The sequence below is a fragment of the Rhincodon typus genome, chromosome 2 (genome assembly GCF_021869965.1).
Source record: "Rhincodon typus isolate 14 chromosome 2, sRhiTyp1.1, whole genome shotgun sequence".
Classification (NCBI taxonomy): Eukaryota; Metazoa; Chordata; class Chondrichthyes; order Orectolobiformes; family Rhincodontidae; genus Rhincodon; species Rhincodon typus.
This window is the reverse complement of record NC_063333.1, coordinates 64311556-64337577: the sequence shown is the minus strand read 5'-3', so window position 1 is coordinate 64337577 and position 26022 is coordinate 64311556. Positions and strand designations below refer to the sequence as shown.

Sequence of the window (26022 nt, the reverse complement as noted above, 5' to 3'; positions counted from 1 at the left end):
GGGGGAGGGGAGATTTTGAAACTTGTGAAATCCACATTGATACCATTGGGCTGCAGGGTTCCCAAGCAGAATATGAGTTGCTGTTCACCTACTCAGTCCCAGTCAGGAAAGGACCCCATGGTGTTGGCCTTTAAGAACTTCATGCATATGCACTAAATACTGCCAAAATATAGCAGATCATTAAAAAAAATCTGAAAAATAAAGATGGGTGATAATATCTTGGATATTCCATCATGTAAAGGATACAAATCCCACAGGTCAGGCATAATTTTCTTTCCTCTTTACAGATACAAATTGACCTACTGAGTGTTTCTAACATTTTATTTGTTTCCTTTTTTTATTTTAAAATATTTACAACCTGAAAATTTAATCTGGATTTACAAGCAAATGGAAAAGCATTGAATGTTAATGCACAATGTCCCAATACTTATTCTGAGCACTTAAACTGTGTATTAGTTCCAACAAGGTGACGATATATGCTCATGAAAATCATACAATATTTTAATGGAGAATCATTTAGATGGAGATCCATATTCTTTATTAACCAGAACTCTCTGCCAGTTTAAAATTGAAAATCTAGCAAAGACGTTTAGAGTGCATCACCATACTCATAAAGCACTTAGTGGATTAAAAATAAACAGCAGACTTGTGACCCATGACAAGCAATATCTGTATGAAATACCGCAGTAATTGTATAGAAATAACAATCATCAAGGGCACAATGTCCCCTAGAAACACTTTAGAAAAATCAGCAGTGATCTGATGCTCCATCCAAATTCCCAGCCGCATCACAATTACATCAATCATTGGCAGCAAAATCCATTACGGAAATATAGCTGTTTTCCCCACTTATTTTAATGAGCAAAATTCCTGTTTCAGAATTGGCAAAGAAATATTTTATTTCAGAATCAATTCAATATATCATGGCAAGCTCATAAGAATTAGATTTACAAGTCTGACGAAATTTGAGATGACAAATCACATTTGACATATCCAATGCTAATATCTAACTTTTGCATTAGGAAAATGGGTACAGGTCTATGCCATTTCTGAAATTTCTGAAATTTCTGATGAAGGGTCTCGACCCAAAATGTCAGCTTTCCTGCTCCTCTGATGCTGCTTGGCCTGCTGTGTTCATCCAGCTCTACACCTTGATATCTCAGATTCTCCAGCAGCGGCAGTTCCTACTATCTCTGTAACAGGTCTATGTCATTCAGGTTCTTAAGCCAGTTCCACCATTCAATGAGATCATTGCTGGTCTTTATCATAACTCCATGAACCTGCTGCGGCTCTATAGCCTTTTTATGTATATCTTTGGCTAGTGAAAATTTATCAATCTTGATATAAAATTATTAATTAAGCAAGAATCTACTGCTTTGTGTGGACAGAAGTTCTAAATTTCTTATCTCCTTTTGCATAATTAAGTGTTTTCCAACTACCCTCTAGCATTGCCCGGCTCTAATGTAAATGTTCAGACCCGTGTCCTAGACTACCCCATCAAAAGAAAAACATTTTATCTACCCTATTAATGTCTTTCAAAATCCTAAATTCCTCAATCAAATCAATTTTTATATTCCAGAGAATACAAACATGGTTTACGTAATCTCTCTTCATAGTGTGATGTGTCAAAATTTGCAGATGACACTAAAATGAGTGGTAGAGCAAAGTGTCCAGAAGACACTGAAAGTCTGCAGAGGGATATAGATAGTCTAAGTGAGTGGGCAAAGGTCTGGCAGATGGAGTACAATGTTGATAAGTGTGAGATCATCCATTTTGGTAGGAATAACAGCAAAATGGACTGTGTTTTAAATGGTAAAAAATTGCAGCACACTGCTGTGCAGAGGGACTTGGGTGTCCTTGTGCATGAATCGCTAAAAGTAGGATTGCAGATGCAGCAGGTAATTAAAAAGGCAAATGGAATTTTGTCTGTCATTGCTAGAGGGATGGAGTTTAAAAACAGGGAGGCTATGCTGCAGCTGTATAGGGTCCTGGTGAGGCCACACCTGGAGTACTGTGTGCAGTTTTGGTCTCCTTACTTGAGAAGGGATATACTAGCACTGGAGGGGGTGCAGAGGAGATTCACTCGGTTGATTCCAGAGTTGAGAGGGTCGGATTATGAGGAGAGACTGAGTAGGCTGGGATTAGACTTTTTGGAATTCAGAAGAATGAGGGGAGATCTTATAGAAACATATAAGGTTATGAAGGGAATAGATAAGGTGGAGGCAGGGAGGTTGTTTCTGCTAGCAGGTGAAACTAGGACTAGGGGGCATCGCTTCAAAATAAAGGGAAGCAGATGTTGGACTGAGGTCAGGAGGAACTTCTTCGCCCAAAGGGTTGTGAATCTGTGGAATTCCCTGCCCAGTGAAGCGGTTGAAGCTATCTCGCTGAATGTGTTTAAGGCAAGTCTAGATAAATTTTTGAAGTGTAAAGGAATTAAAGGTTATGGTGAGTGGGCGGGTAAGTGGAGCTGAGTCTCAAAAAGATCAGCCATGATCTTATTGAATGGCGGGGCAGGCTCGAGGGGCCAGATGGCCTACTCCTGCTTCTAGTTCTTATGTTCTTATGTTTATGTAAGCTATCTTGAAAGCCCTGGCAAAATTCTGGTGAATCTGCATTCAATCCAGAATACATCTAGCCTTTCTAAGGCATGGTTTCCAAAACAATGCACAGTAACCCAGGTGCAGTCTAACCATGGCTTCATACAGCTGTAGCAAAAACTACTTCCCCTTCACACTAATCTATATTACAGCAGGTATGGTTGTTCTCTAAAAAATTAAACACCAAATATCACAGCAATCTAAGCTGCGTTTGAAATTTGTCAGCATCAACTAATCAAACTGGTCAGATGTGGGAAGCAAGACTGCCTTATTCTTTGCTTTAATTGCTTTATTCCACTATTCATTGCACTGAACGTAAGGGACTAATACTTTCAAAGAGGTGTTATTATCTGAAAGTTACAATTATAAATTTGCCACTTGAGTGTTTCTCCTCAAAAATATTTTGTTATAGCAGTGAGCAAGGACAAGGAGGATTAATTGTAGTCAGGCTATTTTTAAAATACAGTAAAAACTTTGAAATAAGCACTGTAGTTATGTGGGCCCCTTCTAAGCATGGTGGTATGCTTGATCAAAGGCAAGCTGCCATGGTGGTATGCTTGATCAAAGGCAACCTGGGTATGTTATAGAGTCATAGAGTAAGACAGCAAAGAAAGAAACCCTTTGTGTCATCGTGTCCATATTGGTCACAGCACCTGTCTACTCTAAACTCAATTCCCACTGGTCCGTAGTCTTGTGTGCCATAATGATTCCAGTGTTCATCTAAATATTCTTGAATATTGCAAATATTTCTGCTTCTACCATCCTTTCAGGCAGTGAGTTTCAGATACTGATCATCATCTGGGTAAAAAAAGCTTACTTAAATCCCCTGTAAACTATCTGCCCCTTACCTTATATCTATTGAATCTTACCTGGTTATGCACCCCTCCACTAAAGGCAAAATGTTTCTCTCTAACTACCCTTTCTATGCCCCTCATAACTTTGTACATCTCAGTCAGGCACCCCCCTCAGCCACCTCTGCTCTAAAAGCATCACTGTCTAACTAGCCTCTCTTCATTGCTGAATTGCTCCAGCCAAGGAAATATCCTGATCAATCACTCCTGCACCCTCTCTCGTGCAATCATATATTTCGTATAACATGGGAACCAAACTCTAGCTAATATTACATTCAGCTCCATCTTAACCTTCATGCTCTGTATCAATGCCTTGACTAATACAGGCAAGTATCCCACATGTCTTCTTAACCACCATATCAACCCTTCCTGCTGCTTTCATAGATCTACAGACATGCACATGGTGGTACCTCTGATCTTCTACAGCATCCTACCATTTATCATGTACTCTCTTGCTTTGTTAATCCAATCAAAATGCATCACCGTGTCATAGAGTCGTGGAGCTGTACAGCATGGAAAAAGATCCTTCAGTCCAACTCGTCCATGTCGACCAGATATCCTAAATAAACCTAATCCACTTGCCAACATTTGGCCCATTTTCCCTCTAAACCCTTCCTATTCATTTACCCATCCAAATGTCTTTTTAAATGTTGATATTGTACCAGCTTCCACCACTTTCTTTGGCAACTCATTCCACTCATGCACCACCCTCTGCATGAAAAAGTTGCCCCTTAGGTCCCTTTTAAATCTTTCCCCCTCACATTAAACCAATGCCCTCTAGTTTTGGACTCTCCCAAGAACAAGACCTTGTCTAATTACCCTATCTGTGCGCCTCATGATTTTATAAACCTCTAAAAGGTCACCTCTCAGCCTCCAACACTCCAGGGAAAAGAGCCTCAGCCTATTCAACCTCTCCCCACAGCTCAAACCCTTCAACCCTGGCAATTTCCTTGCAAATCTTTTCTGAACCCTTTCAACTTTCACAACATCCTTCCTACAGCAGGGAGACCAGAATTGAACACAGTATTCCAAATGTGGCCTAACCAATGTCCTGTATAGCTGCAACATGACCTCCCAACTCCTATACACAATGCACTGACCAATAAAGGCAAGCATATCAAATACCTTCTTCACTATCCTATCTATGCATGACTCCATTTTCAAGGAACTATGAACCTGCACTCCAAGGTCTCTTTGTTCAGCAACACTCCCCAGGACTTTACCATTTAGTGTATAAGTCCCGCCCTGATTTGCCTTTCCAAAATACAGCACCTCACATTTATCTAAATTAAACTCCATCTGCCAATGCTCGGTCCATTGGCCCATCTGATCAAGATCCCATTGTACTCTGAGGTAGCCTTCTTCGCTATCCACTACACCTCCAACTTTAGTGTCATCTGCAAACTTACTAACGCTACCTCCTATGCTCGTATCCAAATCATTTATATAAATGACAAAAAGCAGTGGACCCTGTACTAATCCTTTTGGCACACCGCAGGTCACAGGCCTTCAGTCTGAAAAGCAACCCTCCAACACCACCTTCTGCCTTCGAGCCAGTTGTATCCAAATGGTTAGTTCTCTCTGTATTTGTCGAACACCTTGGTGAAGTCCATATAGATCACGTCCACTGCTCTGCCCTCATCAAACTGCTTTGTTACTTCTTCAAAAAACTCAATCAAGTTAGTGAGACACAATTTCCCATGCACAAAGCCATGTTGACTATCCCTAATCAGTCCTTGCCTTTCTAAACACATGTAAATGCTGTCCCTCAGGATTCTCTCCAACAATTTACTCACCAATGATGTCAGGCTCACCGAACTGTAGTTCCCTGGCTTTTCCTTACCACCTTTCTTAAATAGTGGTACCACGTTAACCAAGCTTCAGTCTTCCAGCACTTACCTGCAGCTATCAATGATCAGAGTTCTAGCCTAAAACTGATCAGGTCCCAGGGATTTATCCATCTTTATGCATTCTAAGACGTCCAGCACCACCTCCTCTATGATAAGGACATTTTTCAAGATGTTGCTATTTATTTCCCCACATTCTATATCTTCCATATCCTTCTCCACAGTAAACAGTGATGCAAAATAATTGTTTAGATTCTCGCCCATCTCCTCAGTTCCACACATCACTTCACACATTTTCAGATTAAACTCTGCCTGCTACACTTTTGACATTCTGGCCAGCTTGTCCTAGAGTCTAAGGCTTTCCTCCTCACTAATTACCACGGCAAAATCTTTGGTGACACCTCTGAACTTACTGATCAAACTTCCTACGTTCATGTTAAATTGTGAATATGCACGACAAACAGCAAGGAGCCCAGCACCAAACCCTGCAATATGCCATGAAGGCAATTTTGGATCCAATTTCCAAATTGCCCTGGATCCCAGAGGCTCTTATCTTCTTAATCTGTCACATGCAAGACTGATCATCAAAAGCCTTAATCCATGGTAGAATATACCAACTGTAAGTCCTCGAAAAATTCAATCAAATTTGTTAGACCTGTTCTGCCCTTGACAAAGCAATGCTGTCTTTTCTGGATTAATTACTGTCACTGCAAGTAAAGATTAATTCTGTTAGTCATGACATGTTGCAAACATGTGCCTACCCACTGGTCGTGATCCAAGATGGTGGCGGAGTAGCAGCGCTGAATCTAAGTTCCTGACCAGGGGCTCATCTGCTTCCCCCTGCTTTCTTTGCTTTTTCATCTCTGTCTTTTCACTTTTGCTTTTTGCTTTTGATCTTTTCTTTTGCTGTCTTTCTTTCCTCGCTTTTATTTCTTTAGGGACCTTTTCAGAATCTTCGGCAGGACGAAAGTGCGCCCACCCTCCCGAGCATGTGTGGTAGCGGCAGCAGGAATCAGCTGCTTGGGGACAGCGAGTCCAGCGTGAAGGACAGCGAGTCCTTGAACAGTGCGCTGTGGCAGCAAATGAGGACCCAGCAGCGAGAGATGGTGCTGGAGCATGGCGACTTCAAAGTTGGTGGGTCCAGCACAGGACTCAAAGCAGTGGTGGCGGCATGGTTTTCAAAATTGCAACAACAGCAGGGCGGTCTCTGTGGTTGGTGGGGAAGGTGAAATATGCAGTTGGTTTCAGTCAGTTGCACCAATGCGGTAGGCCCGAACTGGTACTCCTGGCAGAGTGACGGGAGCAGAAGTTGCATAGGCAGCAGCTTGGTAGGCCAGGAGTGGTGCTGTGGCGGTGGAACGACAGCGCGGTGGTAGCCCCAAAGCAGGACTCCTGGATTGGACTGTGATGCGGAGGCATTGGCAGGCATGAAGCCTGTTGTGGAGATGCCCGCCTGATGTCAATCAGAGCACAAGAAGGGAGGAAGAATTCTATTTTTAGTTACAGTTAGTTAGATCTTTATATTTTGTGTAACTCAAAATGGTGCCAGAGCATGACAACATTTTATACTTTCCACTATTTATTTGCTCCATACAAGTCACAATAAATAAATCATTCATCATTCACTGATGTCACATTCAATGGCCTATAGTTCCCTGATTTATCCCTGCTACCCTTTTTGAATAATGAATGGGCCTTTTTCAAGTTGGAAAGCATAACTTGTGGAGTGCCACAAGGATCAATTCTAGGTCCTCAATTACATACTATCTATATCAATGACTTGAAAGCAGGAATCAGTGTAACATATGCAAATTTGCTGACGATATAAAAATATGTGAGAGGGCATGTTGTGAAGAGGACATACAGGGATCTAGCTATATTAAATAAGTAAGCAAAACCTGATAAATACAGCTTAAGATAATTTAAAACCTTACCTCCATGTTCGGCTTCTAACACAGATTGCCACTTAAATCCCTATGCGTCCTACTTATTCCTTGGTTATCCTCTTGCACCGAATGTACTTACAAAATGCATTTGGATTTTCCGTTATTTCTCCTGCCAATATTTTCTCATAACACCTTTCAGTCTCCTAATTTAATTTTCAAATAACCTCCAGTACTTTCTAAACTCCTCTAGGGCTTCTTCTGTTTCGAGCCCTCAATATCTATCACAAGCTTCCATTTTCTACCCTGACATCTACCCTGTCAAGTCCCCTCAGAATTTTGTAAGTTTCAATAAGATCACACCTAATTCTGCTAAACTCTAACAAATAAAGGACTAATCTGTTTAGCCATTCTTAATAAGTCAACTCCTTCCTCCCAGAATTCAGCCTCGTGATTATCTTTTGAACTGTCTCCAAAGCCAACAACTGCATTTTTTGAATATGGGGACCAAAACTGTATACAGTACACCACATGTGGCCTCACCAACACTCTGTACAGTTGTAATGGGACTTTGCTAATTTTAAATTCCACATCCCTATCAATAAATGCCAAAATTCAATTTGCCTTCTTACTACTTTTGTGGTTCATGCGCAAGAATACCCAGGTCCCTCTGCACTGCACCTTTTTTGGAGTCTCTCTCCATTTAAATAATAGCCTGCCTTTTATTCTTCCTACTTCACATTCTCCCACATTCAACTCTATCTACCAAGTTTTGCCCACCCACTCAACCTATCTAGATTCTCTTAGTTTCCTTATGTCTTCTTCACAACATGCCCTCCTACCAATTTTTATATTGTTAGCAAATTTGGATACATTACACTCTGATCCCCTCTTCTAAGTCATTCATATAGATGGTATCTTATTGAGGACCTTGGACTGATCCTTGTGGCACTCCACTAGTTACACTTCCCAACCTGAAAAATACCCGTTTATTCAGACTTCTTATCTTTTTTGTGTTAACCAATCCTCAATTCATGAGGATTAACCCCAATGTTGTGCAATCTTATCTTGGGCCTTCTATATGGAAGCTCATTGAAAACCTCCTGGAAATCCAAATCCACTGCATCTATCAGCTCCTATTTATCAATTCTGCTTGTTATTTCCTCAAAGAAATCTAGCAAATTTGTCAAACACGATTTTCATTTCCCAAACTGTGTTGACTCTGTTTGATTGCATTAAGCTTTTCTAAATGTCCGTGATTTCTTTCTTAATAATGGACTCTAGCATTTTCCTAATGACAGAAGTTAGGTTGACTGGTCTATTGATTCCTGCTATCAATTTCCCTCCCTTCTTGTACTAGGGAATCACGAGCAGGCTGCTGGAACCTTTCAGAATCTAGTGAGTTGTAGAATATTCTCAAGGCTTGCTGAAGGATCAAAGATTCATTGTAAATATACTTTCACTTCTGTGTTGAAATAGAGCATGTTCTGCTATCAATAGGACAAATTACTGAAGGATAAATGCAACTGAAATCTTCTGTTTAAGACAAGATGTCTAGATGTCTTATAAATCTCATTTTAATTTCAAAACAGAACTTACAAAGACCTCAGAAAAATAAAAAAAATCAAGCTGATACTAAATTTATTTTTTCCACTCAAAGATCAAAACACTTGTAAAAGTTAACTGCATTTAATTCTAGTTTGTTGAACATTTAAGCTGCAACTTATGTTAAATATTTAACTGAATAAATACACAAATAAACATACTTTAGCAGAAGATTTCAAGTAATATTTGCTCTGGCTGCTTTTCAAAATAAAACCAGACAGAGAGAAAAAGACTCATGGCTGGAAGAGACAACAAGAGAGATATAGAGAGAACTGCACAAATATGTTAAAGCATACAACTAGGTCAGTATTTGGTAAAAGGCAAGTGGGGGAAAAAAATTCATGTCACCAACTTCAATGCTGGTTTCCCAGCACAATTCTAAAGCTGAACTATTTTAAACAAGCCTGGCTCAGAATTAAATCAGCTGTTCAACTGAAGTGGAGGCCAACTAAATAGCATTATGGTGGACTCAAGACAGGGTGGTGAGGGGCAAATGGGTCAAGTAAGGGGCAACCCAACTTTCCCACAGGGCGACCGGGCCACAGCTGTGCCCTGTCCATCCCCTGGAAGGATGGGCCATTTAGGATCATGCTCTGGAAGCTGCAGCTTCTTAAAAAAGTAAAACTAACTACCAGTGAAAATAACTTGGGCGTGTGCCTTGCAGTGCTTATTTTAATATTGACAGCGCCACCCCATCTCAACAGACTGTCAATAACAGTGTAGCAGAGCATCTCTGCTGCTCTCCAGTCTCAGGAGTGCAACCTCCATTGAATGTGAGCCCACTCCCCGTCCTTTAATTGTCAAGGATTTGAAAATCCCCGTCACTTCAAGTTCTTGAACCCTGATTGAAAATTCAGTACCTGGGTGTGTTGATGGTAGAGAATGTGGAACAGACACAGAAAAACTAAGGGATGCACAGATTTCCTAAATTTACAGGATTAAGTTTGAAGAAGTAGCTCGGTACATGTGCTAACACATTTTATACCTGTAACGAACTCGTTCAATAGTGTCATGTGTCAATCGACTGGCAATATTTGCACTGTGGGGGTTACCTGAAACATATCAGAAACACAAAGGATTAGTTCTGAATAACCATTAATCTAAAATCTTCAACAATTCCGATGCACTATAATGTAACAACTAAAAAATAGCATGGCTTCTAAAAATGTACACGAATTTCAGAAAACTGGAATGCATGCTATTGGATGTCTAGGAAGTAGAGTTGTGTTTTTTTCAGTGCCTGATTTTTATTTTTAGTTGATTTGAATCTGGTAACAGTAGCAACAAATAAACCATGTTACTTGTTGATGTTAATGTTAACACAGAAAACAAACATAAGAGAGGAAGAAAACTTTAAAATTATTGACTGATGTTCTGTACTTTTGCGTCTTTTAAATATTAACTTGGCAGTATTGAGTGAGGGGAATTTAAAGATTGCAAGTTAATTATGGATTTCCAAATTAAAAACACTCAACAGATTAACAGTAACATACTATAGATGCTGGAAATCTGAAACAAAACAAAAATTGCGAGAGAAACTCAGCAGGTCTGGCAGTGTCAATGGCGAGAGAAACAGAGTTAACACTTTGAGTCCAGTATGACTCTTATTCATCCCATCTTCTGAAGAGGAGTCATACTGGACTTGAAATGTTAACTCTTCTCTCTCGCAATGGATTCTGCCAGGCTTGCTGAGATTCTCCAGTACTTTCTGTTTTTATTAAACTAAACTATCTGGTTCTCTTGTGCCACTTTTGGTCATAGCTACTGTATTTTCTCTACAAAAGTGGACCATTTTTGTCCAAACTACAATGTGTGGAAAACAATACCAGTGATAGAAGAAGAAAGATTGAACTATTAAACAAAACATTGAATACTACTTCTAATTCATGTCTTTCAAAATTTCATGGAAATTGAACTTAATATTTAAGGAAAATGTGTATCACAGAGCAATCATTATTATTTTGCAAGAAAAGACTTTAAATTTGAAATGAGAAAAGATTCCTTAGAAATTATTGCTAAGGCCCACCATAGATATTTTCTGCAAGGTCTTGGTAAAAGCGATGAATCTGACTATGAGCATAAAGCGTTGCACCTGCATGATCCAGGTAAGTAATTCCTAAAAAAAAATCAAAACATGAGTTAACTTTTTCTTTATTAAGATATAAGAAATTATTGATAACAGAAATAAGTCAGAAATGCTGGGAACATATTGCCAAATGTCCAAGAGAGAAAAATAAGTTAATCGGCTGCAGCTCCTTCACTTTTTCCTAACTATTAGTTATTACATGTACATGATCTTACGACACCGACAGACTTTTTGACAACGAGGTGAAAACACTGTAGAAATCAATCCTGTTAACTCAACTTCTGCACGCTGTTCAATCTGGGGGTCAATGAATTATGAACTGCAGGATTTTGCTACAGTATGCCTACTCGCTATTTAGACTGCAGCAGATCAAGAAAGTACCTCACTACCAAGCTCTCACGGTGAACTAGGGATGGGCAATAAATGCTGACCCGGCGAGCAAAGCCCACATCCCATGAATGGCTCCCAGATTATGGAGAAGCAAGATCTATTGTGCTGCTCCTACTCAAACCAGTTAACTCATTGCACACCAGTGACCAAATTGGAGAATCGCCACAGTGTGGAAACAGGCCATTCGGCCCAATGAGTCCGCACCTACTCTCCGAACAGTATCCCACCCAAACTCATCCCTCTACCCTATCCCTGTAATCCTGCGTTTTCTATGGCTAATTCATCTAACCTGTACATCTCCAGATACTATGGGCAAGTTAGCATGGCCAATCCACCTAACCTGCATGTCTTTGGATTGTGGGAGGAAACCAGAGCACCCGGACGAAACTCAAGCAGAAATGGGAAGAATGTGCAAACTCCACACAGACAGTTACCCGAGTTTGAAATCGAACCCGGGTCCCTGGTGCTGTGAGGCAGCAGTGCTTAACCACTGAGCCAACATGCTGCCCCTGTGGTCTCCCACCATATCTTACCAAGCTTGCTTCAACAACTTCTTACCCTGCTATAATGGATGCCCCTTTCACACAATTCCAGCCCATTCTACCACCCGCTGTTCCTGGAACAACTGGAAGATCTGGGACATTAACTATTTGCCTAGTTCAGCTTAAAGCTGTTTGAATTGCATGAATCTTCACATAAGGCTAAAATCCATTTGATTTCAGTGCTTTCCCTACCTAGATTCCAAAGGCATTTAATATTCTTTGTAAACAATACAAATAATTTTCATACTTTCTAAAAAATTTGGAAACAAAAACTATTCTTACAAAGATAATTTCAGATCAGTTTTAATTTTGAAGAAAAGAAACGCTATGTTTGTCTCATTTGAGTAACCATTGAAACAAAACAAGCCTGATTATTATAAGGAAAGCTCTATAAACAATTATTATGTTGAAACTAAACCATTTTAGAAGTATTACTGAAAGCTCATTTTCCACCATTTCCTGAAACATTTAAAAGAAACGTTACAACACAACCTTGCGCTTTAATATTTCATTACACACTGCAGAATCTATTGACACTAAGCCTTAGGTAAGAAATAATTAACTATATGTGACTGTCCTTCATTATTACAGGGCAGTATCGATTGCCCATTTCTAATAACCCAAGTGATTTACAAGTTAATCATATCGGGTATTAGAGTTCTATTAAGGGGGTGATGGGCTGAACCCCTTCCTTAAAGCATATTACTGAATATGTTGGGATTTTACAAATTGCTGTAGTAATCAGGTTCTGCAACTGGCACACAGATTACCATACTGGTTGATTGCAACTTCACAACTTGGTCATTGTGGGAGTTGAGTGGAGTTCTTCTTTTTAAAATATCATTTTAGTATCATAAATACTGTGTTACAATACTCAAATTAAGGCACACTGGATGGGAGACTTTAACTTCAGTCACATGAGTGGCTCAGCCATACTATGCCAGATCAAACTAATCCTAAAGGGCCTGTGTCCCAAGGACAGTGAGTGGTGTCCTCAACAAAGTTTGAAGAATATCTTTCAATGTGACATTTTACAGCCTTCTGAAATGAACTCTTTAATTTAACAATTTCAGGACATAACCTTGACCTCTTTAATTTCAAATAATATTGATCTTGCTAATGTTAATCTTGCTTTATGCACCGCCTGTGCAGCCATAACCCTTGTATGCCCTGCTCTGTTTAGGTACCCTACGATCTGTATGTCTTTGTTTGCAATGATCTGCCTGTACTGCTCGCAAAACAAAACCTTTCACTGTACTTAAGTACATGTGACAACAATAAATCAAATCACATCAAAGACTGTGCTTTCACTTTTTCAGATGGCAGGTGCTCGCAATGATTCTTCTATTCGCATTTATATCTCCATCATCTTTTGTTTCTTGCTCCATTACCAAATGCTTTTGCCTTGCAGCATCACACCTTTGGTGATTTAATCTCTCCTGCCTTTCTCACCAAACCAGATCTTTCTTTTTGTTCAATACCACACCACTAATCCCTCTTTCCTTGCCCCATATTTATTTGCTTAATATCCAAGGTTTTCCTGTTCTGATTGACCTCAAATATTAATTCTGTTTCTCTCTCCACAAAGACTGCCTGATCAGCTGAGCACTTACAGCTTTTTCTGGTTTCACTGTAGAGATTAAACTTGACATATATTTTATGTAGTTTTGGTTCAGTGTCAGTTTCATCAAGTGTCATGGAGAGTGTCTCTCCACAAGTTCTACTGTGATCTCCCACCATATCTTACCAAACTTGCTTCAATAACTTCTTATCCTGCCACAATGGTGCCCTTTTCACACAATTCCAGCCCCACTCTACCATCCACTGTTCCTGGAACAACTCACCAATCAACAGATATCTGCTTAAAGATGTCATACATGTCAAGGATGCCAGACTTTCAAAGGTTGCTGTGCACCCAGATTGGCAGTGGCATTCCGAAACCACCCTGCTTGTTGAAGGGCAGCCTTTCCAAAGATGTGGCTCAGTGGTTAGCACTGTTGCTTCATAACACCAGGGACTGAGGTTCGATTCCACCCTTGGGCAACTGTCTGTGTGGACTCTGCCCATTCTCCCCTTGTCTGCATGGGCTTCTTCCAGAAGCTCTGGTTTCCTACGAAGTTGTGTACATTATTTGGATTGGCCATGCTAAATTGTCCATAGTGTCCAGGGATGTGCAGGCTAAGTGGGTTAGCCATAGAAAATGCACAGATAGGGTCGGGGGGGGAGGTGGATCTAGTGGGATGCTCTTCAGAGGGTTGGCATAAACCCAATGGGCTTAAAGGCCTGCTTCCACACTGTAGGGATTCTTCGATTATATGTCTAAGAAAGGAAACACAAGCCACGATTCTCTGACAGGGACTTGGCAGCACTAGTGGATGAGATTGTGCAGAGGAGGGGCACCCTTTTCCCCTGAGGAGGCCGCAACACCAGACCCTGACAACCCAGGTTGGTGGCTGATCTAGAGGAACAGCCAGCAGTGCTGTAGGAAGGTCAAAGACCTTGTCCGTTTTACCAGGGTAAGGACGACACTCTTCTTCCTGCGACCTCACACTCCATCTTTGCAACTGAATCCACCTTCCACCATGCCTCATGATCTACCACTCTCACTATTGCCTGCAACATCTTCCCCCACTCAATCTCATTCCAACCCCCCACAGCCTCCCACACGATTAATCTGCAATACTCTGTGCTGCCTACTCACTCAGTACACGTCACCAGCTTTTGAGCACATACACCAGAAAGTAATCTATAGCAGGGTAGAAAGCCATGTGGGTGAAGGAGTGCTTGACATTTGGCTTCTCACCCCCGCAAGGAGAAATTCCTGTCCTGACAGGAGGAGACCAGGACTGCTCCTGTGGGGATGCTGAGACATCCATGTCCCACTGAACTGAGTAGGTGCCACCCTTCATTCCACTGCAACTCTCACAGTACCCCACTGTCAGCGTTATGCAGTGCACAACACTTCTAACAATTGGCCATGAGGCTTTCTCTCTCTCAAATCTTGCAGATGCCAGTAGGATGCTCACAGCCCTACTGAAGAATGACCCGGTCTGTCAGAAGTCACTTACTTGATCCCTGAAAAAGAGTTCGGACACCTCAGAAGAAGCATTGGCCAGGCTGCCTCCAGCAACCCTCCCGACCACAAACACTGACACCTCGGTGGCAACATAACGCTTAGAAAGTTCGGAAGCACAAATTGGAGAGCACCTCACTGGGACTACTCCGCACTGACAGAGGGAAAAAAACATCCAAGGTCATTGGCACTCAGAGGGCGGCTGGAGAGCAAGCACCTGCTAAGCCCCAGCTCTGAAGGGACCTGTGACTTCTTGAAGCAAGGTATTCCTAACCATGAATGAATCCCCTGCTTCACATTAGCCCATTTCCATTATTGCTTTACCATAACCCCACTTAGAAATTCAGTCACCCTCTTTCACAATTGTCACCCCCTTCTCCAAGTTTCCTTCCTACATATATGCCCATTCCACACAATGCCTCCTCACCACCCTTCCCTCCAATTTCTCCAGATGGACCATAGAGTCTGACCCACCTTGTTAAGCCACCTAACCAGACAACCAAAAAAGAGTCTGCAGACTGCTGCCTGATGGCTGTACATGTGCATAACTGATAGTCCTTTCTATTGGACTTTCCACTATGGAGCCACCGGACTTACTGTGACCCATTGCCCTGCACAGTAGAGACGCAGACCCACCAGCGAGAAAACCCCAACCAGACACCTGACTCTGGCTAATCCCCTTACTGTGTTAGGACCCCTTGATTGATGGGTGCCTCCATGAACTTCAGTGAGGACTACTTGGAAAAGCTGCTGGTTTGCTGCACATGCACATGTTAGCCACATCAGCTGCTGACACACGGTGCTGGTGTGACACTGATATAGCATGGTGCCTTAAACAAGATGTACATCCTCTTGATTGCGGCCTGCTGACCATCAAAGCAAGCTGCCTCATGTGTAATTGTACTGAGAGGCAAAGCAAGGTGAGGCGAGGCAAAGCAGGGGATGTAGTGAACATTCAGATATGAGCTAAGTGAACGACACTTAGAGAGCAAGCGAGCAACCTGAGGTGCAGCCTCGGCCAATCTGTAAGCTGGGTGCCTGTCCCTGCATGCAAAGTATCCATGCAGCAGCCTTTCAATACTGAGAAATAGTAAGAACTGCCGATGCTGGAATCAGAGATAACACAGCATGGAGCTGGAGGAAAACAGCAGGCCAGGCAGCATCAGAGGAGCAGGAAAGTTGACGTTTCGGGTCGGGACCCTTCTTCAAAAATGGGGAGGGGGAAGGGAGCTCAGAAATAAATAGAGAAGAGGGGTGGGGCTGGGGAAGGTAGGTGGGATGGTGATAGGTGAGTGCAGGTAGGGAGTGGTGGGGATGGGTCAGTGAGGTGGGAGGAATGGATAGGCGGGAGAGAAGATGGACAGTTTGTGTCAGGTCAAGGAGGTGGGGATGAGGGAGGGTTGGTCATGGGATGAGGCCGGGGGTGGGGAGATTTTGAAACTGGTAAAGGACAGGATTGGCAGCTTAACATTCCAGGATACAGATGTTTTAGGCAGGATAGAGGGGGATATAAAAGGGGCGGGGCAAGTGCAATACTTGTTAAGCAGAAAATCACAGCGGTACTGCAGGAGGACACCTCGGATGGCTCATACAGTGAGGCAATATGGGTAGAGCTCAGGAACAGGAAGGGTGCCATCACAATGTTTGGGGTTTACTATAGACCTCCAAACAGCCCACGGGAGATAGAAGAACAGATATGTAGGCAGATTTTGGCAAGATGTAAAAGTAACAGGGTTGTTGTTGTGGGTGATTTTTAATTTCCCATATATTGACTGGGACTCACTTAGTACTTGGGGCACAGGTGGGGCAGAGTTTGTAAGGGGCATCCAGGAGGGCTTCTTGAAACGGTATGCAGATAGTCCAAATAGGAAAGGGGCTGTACTGGACCTAGTATTGGGGAATGAGCCTGGCCAGGTGGTCAGCATCTCAGTAGGGAAGCAGGGTGGGAACAGTGATCACAATTCACTAAGCTTTAAGGTACTGATGGATAAAGATAAATGTAGTTAACAGGTGAAGGTGCTAAATTGGGGGAAGGCTAATTGCAACAATATTAGGCAGGAACTGAAGTATGTAGATTGGAGACATTGTAATTTTGAGGGCAAATCAACATCTGGTATGTGGGAGGCTTTCAAGTGTAAGTTGATAGAACTCAGGACTGGCACATTCTTGTAAGGATGAAGGATAAGTATGGCAAGTTTAGGGAACCTTTTATAACAGGAGATATTGCGATCCTAGTGAAAAAGAAAAAGGAAGCATTTGTCAAGGCTAGGAGACTGGGAACACACGAAGCAAGGGTGGATTACAAGGAAAGTCAAAAGAAACTTAAGCAAGGAGTCAGGAGGACTGAAAGGGGTCATGAAAAGTCATTGGCCAACAGGATTAAGGAAAATCCCGAGGCTTTTCAAACATATATAAAGAACAATAGGGTAGCCAGGGAGAGGGTCAGCCCACTCAAGGACAGGGAAGGGAATTTAAGTGTGGACCAGAGGAAATAGGCGAGGCATTAAATGAGTACTTTGTGTCAGTATTCACCATAGAGAAGGACTTGGTGGATGATGAGTCTGAGGAAGTGTGTGTAGATAGTTTGGGTCATATTGAGATCAAAAGGGAGGAGGTATTGGGGTCTTGAAAAATATTAATGTGGACAAGTCTCCAGGGCCTGATGGGATTTACCCCAGAATACTGAGAGAGGCAAGGGAGGAAATTGCTGGGGCCTTGAGAGAAATCTTTGTATCTTCACTGGCTATAGGGGAGGTCCCAGAGGATTGGAGAATAGCCAGTGTTGTTTCTTTGTTTAAGAAGGGTGGCATGGATAATCCACCTAATTACAGACTGGTGATCCTTACATCAGTGGTAGGGAAATTATTGGAGAGGATTCTTCGAGACAGGATTTACTCCCACTTGGAAATAAGTGGGCGTATTAGCAAGAGGCAACATGGTTTTATGAAGGGGAGGTCATGTCTCACTAACTTGGTTGAGTTTTTTGAGGAAGTGACAAAGATGATCGATGAGGGTAGGGCAGTGGATGTTGTGCACATGAACTTCAGCAAGGCCTCTGACAAGGTCCCTCATGGCAGATTGATACAGAAGGTAAAGTTGCACAGGGTCAGAGGTAAGCTTGTGAGATGAATAAAAAGCTGGCTCAGTCATAGAAACAGAGGGTAGCAGTGGAAGGGTGCGTTTCTGAATGGACAGCTGTGACTAGTAGCATTCCTCAGGGATCAGTGTTGGGACCTCTGTTATTTGTAATATATAAATGATTTGGAGGAAAGCGTAACTGGTTTGATTAGTAAGTTTGCCAATGACACAAAGGTTGGTGAAATTGCAGATAGCGATAAGGACCGTCAAAGGTTACAGTAGGATATAGATCGGTTGGTGACTTGGGCAGAGAGATGGCAGATGGAGTTTAATCTGGAAAAATGTAAGGTAATGCATTTTGGAAGGTCTAATCCAGACGGAAAATATAAAGTAAATGGCAGAACCCTTAAGAGTACTGATAGGCAGAGGGATCTGGGTGTACAGGTACACAGGTCACTGAAAGTGGCAACGCAGATGGAGAAGGTAATCAACAAGGCATATGGCATGCTTGCCTTCATTGGCTGGAGCATTGAGTTTAAAAATTGGCAGCTTTATAGAACCTTAGATAGGCTGCATTTGGAATATTGTGTTCAATTCTAGTCACCACACTACCAGAAGGATGTGGTGGCTTTGGACAGGGTACAGAAAAGATTTACCAGGATGTTGCCTGGTATAGAGGGCATTAGCTATGAGGAGAGGTTGGAGAAACTTGGGTTGTTCTCACTGGAACGACAGAGGTTGAGGGGTGACCTGATAGATGTCTACAAGATTATGAAGGGCATGGACAGAGTGGGCAGTCAGAAGCTTATTCTCAGGGTGGAAGAGTCAGTTACTAGGGGGCATAAATTTAAGCTGTGAGGGGCAAGGTTTAAATGTGATGTACAAGGCAAGTTTTTTTACACAGAGGGTGGTGGGTGCCAGGAATTCGCTGCCGGGGGTGGTAGTGGAAGCAGATACGATAGTCACTTTTAAAGAGGGGCTTGACAAATACATGAATAGGATGGAAATAGAGGGATAAGGTCCCTGAAAGCGTAGAGGGTTTTAGTTGTGATGGGCAGCATGTCGGTGCAGGCTTGGAGGGCCAAAGGGCCTGCTCCTGTGCCGTAATTTTTCTTTGTTCTTTGCTCTTTTTCTTTGACATAAGACTGCCCAAGTAGGTGCTCTACTCCCAGCTCTGAAATGGTAGGCAAGCCCTAGGTGGACCAAGGAAGCGCTTTAGTGATACCCTCAAGGCCTCACTGGCGAAGTGTGGCATTCCCACAGACGCCTGGGAATCACTGGCCCAATGCCGTCCAAAGTGGAGCAGGAGCATCCAGTAAGGCATCGAGCACAGTGTGAGTTGCTGTCGGGAAAACGCTGAAGCCAGGAGAAAACACTGAAAGGAACGCACTGCCTCAGTAACGCCTTCCCGTGACCACCCTCTGCCCCAAGTGTAATACAGCCTGTGGAAACCACCTACTGACTCACCCTGAAAGTGGAAGAGAATCATCCTCGCCTGCGAGGGACCACCGATGATGATGATGATAATAATGATGTTAGAATAGGAGCACAGTTCTAACAAGTTTGAGCTCCATGGTGGCACTGTTGACTCAGAGCATTGGACTCCTAAACTTCAGGCCAGCACCCCACTCTAGGTCTCAAGTCCCAACTTTAGGAAGCCCCAATTTAGACAATGAAGGAAAATTTACATGGAGTTGTATTCCATCCAGTATAGAAGGTACAGGGCAATTTGATTGAAGTAAAATTTGAAGAGAAACATTGCTGCTGGGTGCTCAAGAACATTAAAACAGAACTAGGCCATTCAATTAGAAACAACTTCCTAATACGAACTATGGCAGAACCTTTTCCTACATAGTAACTGGCTCTATTAGTAAATTTTCAGCTGAAATTGATCATTTTTACTAACCAAGGGCAGAATCTTTCTTTTTTTTGGCAAAGTGCAAGTTGTATCAAATTTTTTGCAGGAATTCTCATCGAAAGCAACAGGTATAGAGTCACCATAGAGTTATACAGCACAGACACTGACCCTTTGGTCCAACTTATCCACTAGACCCATTTGCCAGCATTTGGCCCATATCCTTCTAAACCCTTCCTATTCTTATTCTAACCAGATGCCTTTTAAATGTTGTAATTGTACAGGCCTCCACCACCTCCACTGGCAGCTCATTTCATACATTTACCACACTCTGTACGGAAATGTTGCCAGTCAGGTTCCTTTTAAATCTTTCCCCCTGGCCTTAAACCTATGCCATTTAGTTCTCAACTCCCCTTCCCTGGGAAAAAGACCTTGGCTATTCATCCTATTTGTGCTCCTCATGATTTGATAAACCTCTATAAGGTCCCCTCAGCCTCCAATGCTCCAAGGGAAAAAAAACCCAGCCTAATCAGCCTCTCCCGATAGCTCAAACCCTCCAATCCTGGCAATACCCTCCCATCAAATATTTTGGAAGGATTCTCACTGAAAACACCAATAAGATTTCTTGCCTTACCTTGCCAAACGTGCCTCATTAACTTCCTACACTGGTATCCCTCAGATCTGATTCTTTTTAGCACGTCATTTCCAGAAAAATTCACAACTCAGCAGATATCTGCCAACCCCATGCACCCACACCATCTTTAAAAGGCCTTTGAGCTCGTCCAGGCGCATAGTCAGTCTGAGTAGCCCCTCACAGTTCTGGATATTTGTCTCGGACATGGCAAATGGGGAAAGTGACACCTAGCTTTGCAGGTAAGGATCTGGAAATTCTGGAGGAATCAGATTTCTGGTGGACAGCATTTTGTCTTCACCCAGAATCAGCAGTACAGGCCATGACACTAGACCCTGTCACCGTGATCGAAGGTTGCCAGCTGGACTAAAGCAGTCTCAGTCATCTGGAAGAATGCCTACTGCTGTAGGAAGCAGATCAATATCCTTCCCTATTTTGTCAGCATTGTTGCTACCAACATCTCCCCCATATCTCACACTTAGTCAAGCCTGGTCCAGTCTATGAGCTGGTTCTATGTCCCTGAGCATACAGAGTCCTTGCTGAAGTATTACAATGATCAGGATGCAGCATTGAAGTGCCGAAGTGTCTGATAAGTGGCATAAAAATGTGCCATGTGGGTTCTCAGATGCTAATTTTTGTTCATTCGTAGGATGTGGGCATCACTAGGTGGCTAGATTAATTGCCTGTCCTTAGTTGCCCTTGAGAAGGTGATGGGGAGCTGCCTTCTTGAACCACTGCACTCCACCTGCTGTCATTTGGGAATTCCATGATTTTGATCCAGCAATAGTGAAGGAACAGCAATGCATTTTCAAGTAAGGATGGTGAGTGGCTTTGAGGGGAATTTGCAGGTTGTGGTGTTCCCATGTATCTGCTGCACTTGTCCATCTCGATGGAAGCAGTCGTGGATTTGGAAGGTGCTGTCTGAGGATCTTTGGTGAATTTCTGCAATGCAACGTGTAAACAGTACACACTGCTGCTGCTGAGCGTCAGTGTTGAAGGGAGTGGATTTTTATGGATGTGGTGCTAATCAGGCGGGTTGCTTTGTCCTGGATAGTGTCAAGCTTCTTGACTGTTATTGGAGCTGCATCCATCCAGGCAAATGGACAGTATTCCATTACAGAGATAGTAGGAACTGCAGATGCTGGAGAATCCGAGACAACAAGGTGCAGGGCTGGATGAACACAGCAGGCCAAGCAGCATCATAGGAGCAGAGAGGCTGACGTTTCGGGCCTAGACCCTTCATCAGAAAAGGGGGAGGGGAAGGGGGTTTTGAAATAAATAGGGAGAGAGTGGGAGGCGGATAGAAGAGGGATAGAGGAGAGGATAGGTGGAGAGGAAACAAACAGGTTGAAGAGGCGGGGATGGGGCCAGGAAAGGTGAGTGTAGGTAGGGAGTTAGGAAGGGGATAGGTCAGTCCAGGGAGGACGGACAGGTCAAGGGGGCGGGATGAGGTTGGTCGGTAGGAGATGGAGGTGCGGCTTGAGGTGGGAGGAGGGGATAGGTGGGAGGAAGAACAGGTTAGGGAGGCAGGGACGAGCTGGACTGGTTTTTGGGATGCGGTGGGGGGAGGGGAGATTTTGAAACTTGTGAAATCCACATTGATACCATTGGGCTGCAGGGTTCCCAAGCAGAATATGAGTTGCTGTTCACCTACTCAGTCCCAGTCAGGAAAGGACCCCATGGTGTTGGCCTTTAAGAACTTCATGCATATGCACTAAATACTGCCAAAATATAGCAGATCATTAAAAAAAATCTGAAAAATAAAGATGGGTGATAATATCTTGGATATTCCATCATGTAAAGGATACAAATCCCACAGGTCAGGCATAACTTTCTTTCCTCTTTACAGATACAAATTGACCTACTGAGTGTTTCTAACATTTTATTTGTTTCCTTTTTTTATTTTAAAATATTTACAACCTGAAAATTTAATCTGGATTTACAAGCAAATGGAAAAGCATTGAATGTTAATGCACAATGTCCCAATACTTATTCTGAGCACTTAAACTGTGTATTAGTTCCAACAAGGTGACGATATATGCTCATGAAAATCATACAATATTTTAATGGAGAATCATTTAGATGGAGATCCATATTCTTTATTAACCAGAACTCTCTGCCAGTTTAAAATTGAAAATCTAGCAAAGACGTTTAGAGTGCATCACCATACTCATAAAGCACTTAGTGGATTAAAAATAAACAGCAGACTTGTGACCCATGACAAGCAATATCTGTATGAAATACCGCAGTAATTGTATAGAAATAACAATCATCAAGGGCACAATGTCCCCTAGAAACACTTTAGAAAAATCAGCAGTGATCTGATGCTCCATCCAAATTCCCAGCCGCATCACAATTACATCAATCATTGGCAGCAAAATCCATTACGGAAATATAGCTGTTTTCCCCACTTATTTTAATGAGCAAAATTCCTGTTTCAGAATTGGCAAAGAAATATTTTATTTCAGAATCAATTCAATATATCATGGCAAGCTCATAAGAATTAGATTTACAAGTCTGACGAAATTTGAGATGACAAATCACATTTGACATATCCAATGCTAATATCTAACTTTTGCATTAGGAAAATGGGTACAGGTCTATGCCATTTCTGAAATTTCTGAAATTTCTGATGAAGGGTCTCGACCCAAAATGTCAGCTTTCCTGCTCCTCTGATGCTGCTTGGCCTGCTGTGTTCATCCAGCTCTACACCTTGATATCTCAGATTCTCCAGCAGCGGCAGTTCCTACTATCTCTGTAACAGGTCTATGTCATTCAGGTTCTTAAGCCAGTTCCACCATTCAATGAGATCATTGCTGGTCTTTATCATAACTCCATGAACCTGCTGCGGCTCTATAGCCTTTTTATGTATATCTTTGGCTAGTGAAAATTTATCAATCTCGATATAAAATTATTAATTAAGCAAGAATCTACTGCTTTGTGTGGACAGAAGTTCTAAATTTCTTATCTCCTTTTGCATAATTAAGTGTTTTCCAACTACCCTCTAGCATTGCCCGGCTCTAATGTAAATGTTCAGACCCGTGTCCTAGACTACCCCATCAAAAGAAAAACATTTTATCTACCCTATTAATGTCTTTCAAAATCCTAAATTCCTCAATCAAATCAATTTTTATATTCCAGAGAATACAAACATGGTTTACGTAATCTCTCTTCATAGTGTGATGTGTCAAAATTTGCAGATGACACTAAAATGAGTGGTAGAGCAAAGTGTCCAGAAGACACTGAAAGTCTGCAGAGGGATATAGATAGTCTAAGTGAGTGGGCAAAGGTCTGGCAGATGGAGTACAATGTTGATAAGTGTGAGGTCATCCATTTTGGTAGGAATAACAGCAAAATGGACTATGTTTTAAATGGTAAAAAATTGCAGCCTGCTGCTGTGCAGAGGGACTTGGGTGTTCTTGTGCATGAATCGCTAAAAGTAGGATTGCAGGTGCAGCAGGTAATTAAAAAGGCAAATGGAATTTTGTCTGTCATTGCTAGAGGGATGGAGTTTAAAAACAGGGAGGCTATGCTGCAGCTGTATAGGGTCCTGGTGAGGCCACACCTGGAGTACTGTGTGCAGTTTTGGTCTCCTTACTTGAGAAGGGATATACTAGCACTGGAGGGGGTGCAGAGGAGATTCACTCGGTTGATTCCAGAGTTGAGAGGGTTGGATTATGAGGAGAGACTGAGTAGACTGGGATTATACTCATTGGAATTCAGAAGAATGAGGGGAGATCTTATAGAAACATATAAGATTATGAAGGGAATAGATAAGGTGGAGGCAGGGAGGTTGTTTCCGCTAGCAGGTGAAACTCGGACTAGAGGGCATCGCCTCAAAATAAAGGGAAGCAGATGTAGGACTGCGGTCAGGAGGAACTTCTTCACCCAAAAGGTTGTGAATCTGTGAAATTCCCTGAATGTTTTTAAGGCAATGCTAGATAAATTTTTGAACAGTAAAAGAATTAAGGGTTATGGTGAGTGGGCGGGTAAGTGGAGCTGAGTCTCAAAAAGATTAGCCATGATCTTATTAAATGGCGGGGCAGGCTTGAGGGGCCAGATGGCCAATTCCTGCTCCTCATTCTTATGTTCTTGTGTTCTCACTATCCCCATATTCATTAACTCACTTTGTATTCAAAAGTCTGTCAATTTCTGAGAGCTTTGGTGATGGAAGGGCTAACCTCATTGATGATGACCATGGTAACTCATATCAATTTTTGTAAAAATCCATCTGGTATATTTATTGTCCTTTCAGGAAGGAAATCCAGCATACGTAGAGTCATACAGGCGCTTGTGGTGTCTTGGTAGTATCACTACCTTTGAGCCAGGAGGCCCATGTTCAAGTCCTACCTGTTCTAGAGATAGGTAGTAATAACAGCTCTGAGCAGATTTATTAGAAAATTAGAGATCCACAACAGAAAAAAGGCCCCTTGACCCATCAAGTCTGTATCAGTCAGAAACAACCACCTAACCAGTCTAATCCCCCTTTTCAGCAAATGGCCCATGGCTTTGTATGCCTTGGTATTGCAAGTGTTCATCTAAAACTTCTTAAAATGTTGTACACATTTCTGCATCCCCCACAGTTATAGGTAGCAAGTTCCAGTTACCCACCACCCTCTGGGTGAAACAAATTTTCTTAATATCCCCTGTACTTCCCCCTAATTTAAATCTATGTCCCCAGTCATTGATCCCTCCACCAATGAGAAACCTTTCTTGCCATCTACCTTGTCTATACCCCTCATTCATTTTATACATCTCAATTACATCCCCCTCTAAGTCTCTTCTCCTCCAAGGAAAACAACTCTAGTCCATCCAATCTCGCTTCATAACAAAAACTTCCCAGCCCAGGCAACATTCTGATAAATCTCCTTTGCTCCCTTTTCAGCGCAGTCACATCTATCCTATAATGTGGATTACAGAACTGCATACAATGTGTTAGCTGTGCCCTAACCACTCTTCTATACAGTTTCATCGTCACCTCCCTGCTCTTAAAATTTATGATTTGGCTAATAAGGGCAAGTATCCCATATGCTTTCTTAAGCTATGTGGCTAAGGTAATGGTAACCTGTCCTGTTACCTTAAGGGAGCAGTGGACATGCACACCAAGGACTGAAAAGGGAGCAAAGGAGATTTACCAGAATGTTGCCTGGGCTGGGAAGTTTTTGTTATGAAGCGAGATTGGATAGACTACCTTCCTAAGGCCCAACTATTCATCATGTATTCCCTTACCTTGTTTATCCTGCCCAAATATGTCACCTTTCACTTATCCAGATTGTGTTCCATTTGCCGCTGATTATGCCCATCTAACCAGCCCATCTATATCCTCCTGAAATCTAAGGCAATCCCCACTATTTACCACCCCACCAATTTTTGTACTTACTGATCAAGCCTCCAACATTCAGTCATCTAAATTGTTTATATATGCCACAAACAGCAAGGACCCAACACTGATCCCTGCAGAACTCCACTGGACACAAGCTTTCAGTCACAAAAACACCCTTGGACCTTCACACTCTCCTTCCTCCCACTCAGCCAGTTCTGTATCCAGTTTGCCAAATTTCCTTGAATCCCAGGGGTACCGAGC

General features: G+C 42.4%; 1 protein-coding gene and 1 long non-coding RNA gene across 2 annotated transcripts in view; one reads left to right on the top strand and one right to left on the bottom strand.

The window, feature by feature from the left end:
* Positions 1–10901, bottom strand: part of LOC125485331 — an 11817-nt gene extending 916 nt beyond the window's left edge. Inside the window, exons 1-2 of the long non-coding RNA XR_007264084.1 lie at positions 10810–10901; positions 9769–9835 (exon numbers count right to left, since the gene is read on the bottom strand). This is a non-coding gene — a long non-coding RNA (uncharacterized LOC125485331). The remainder of the gene's footprint in view (positions 1–9768; positions 9836–10809) is intronic.
* The window catches only part of mocos (molybdenum cofactor sulfurase), a 113578-nt gene that overhangs the window by 59844 nt on the left and 27712 nt on the right, over positions 1–26022 (top strand). The window lies entirely within an intron of this gene.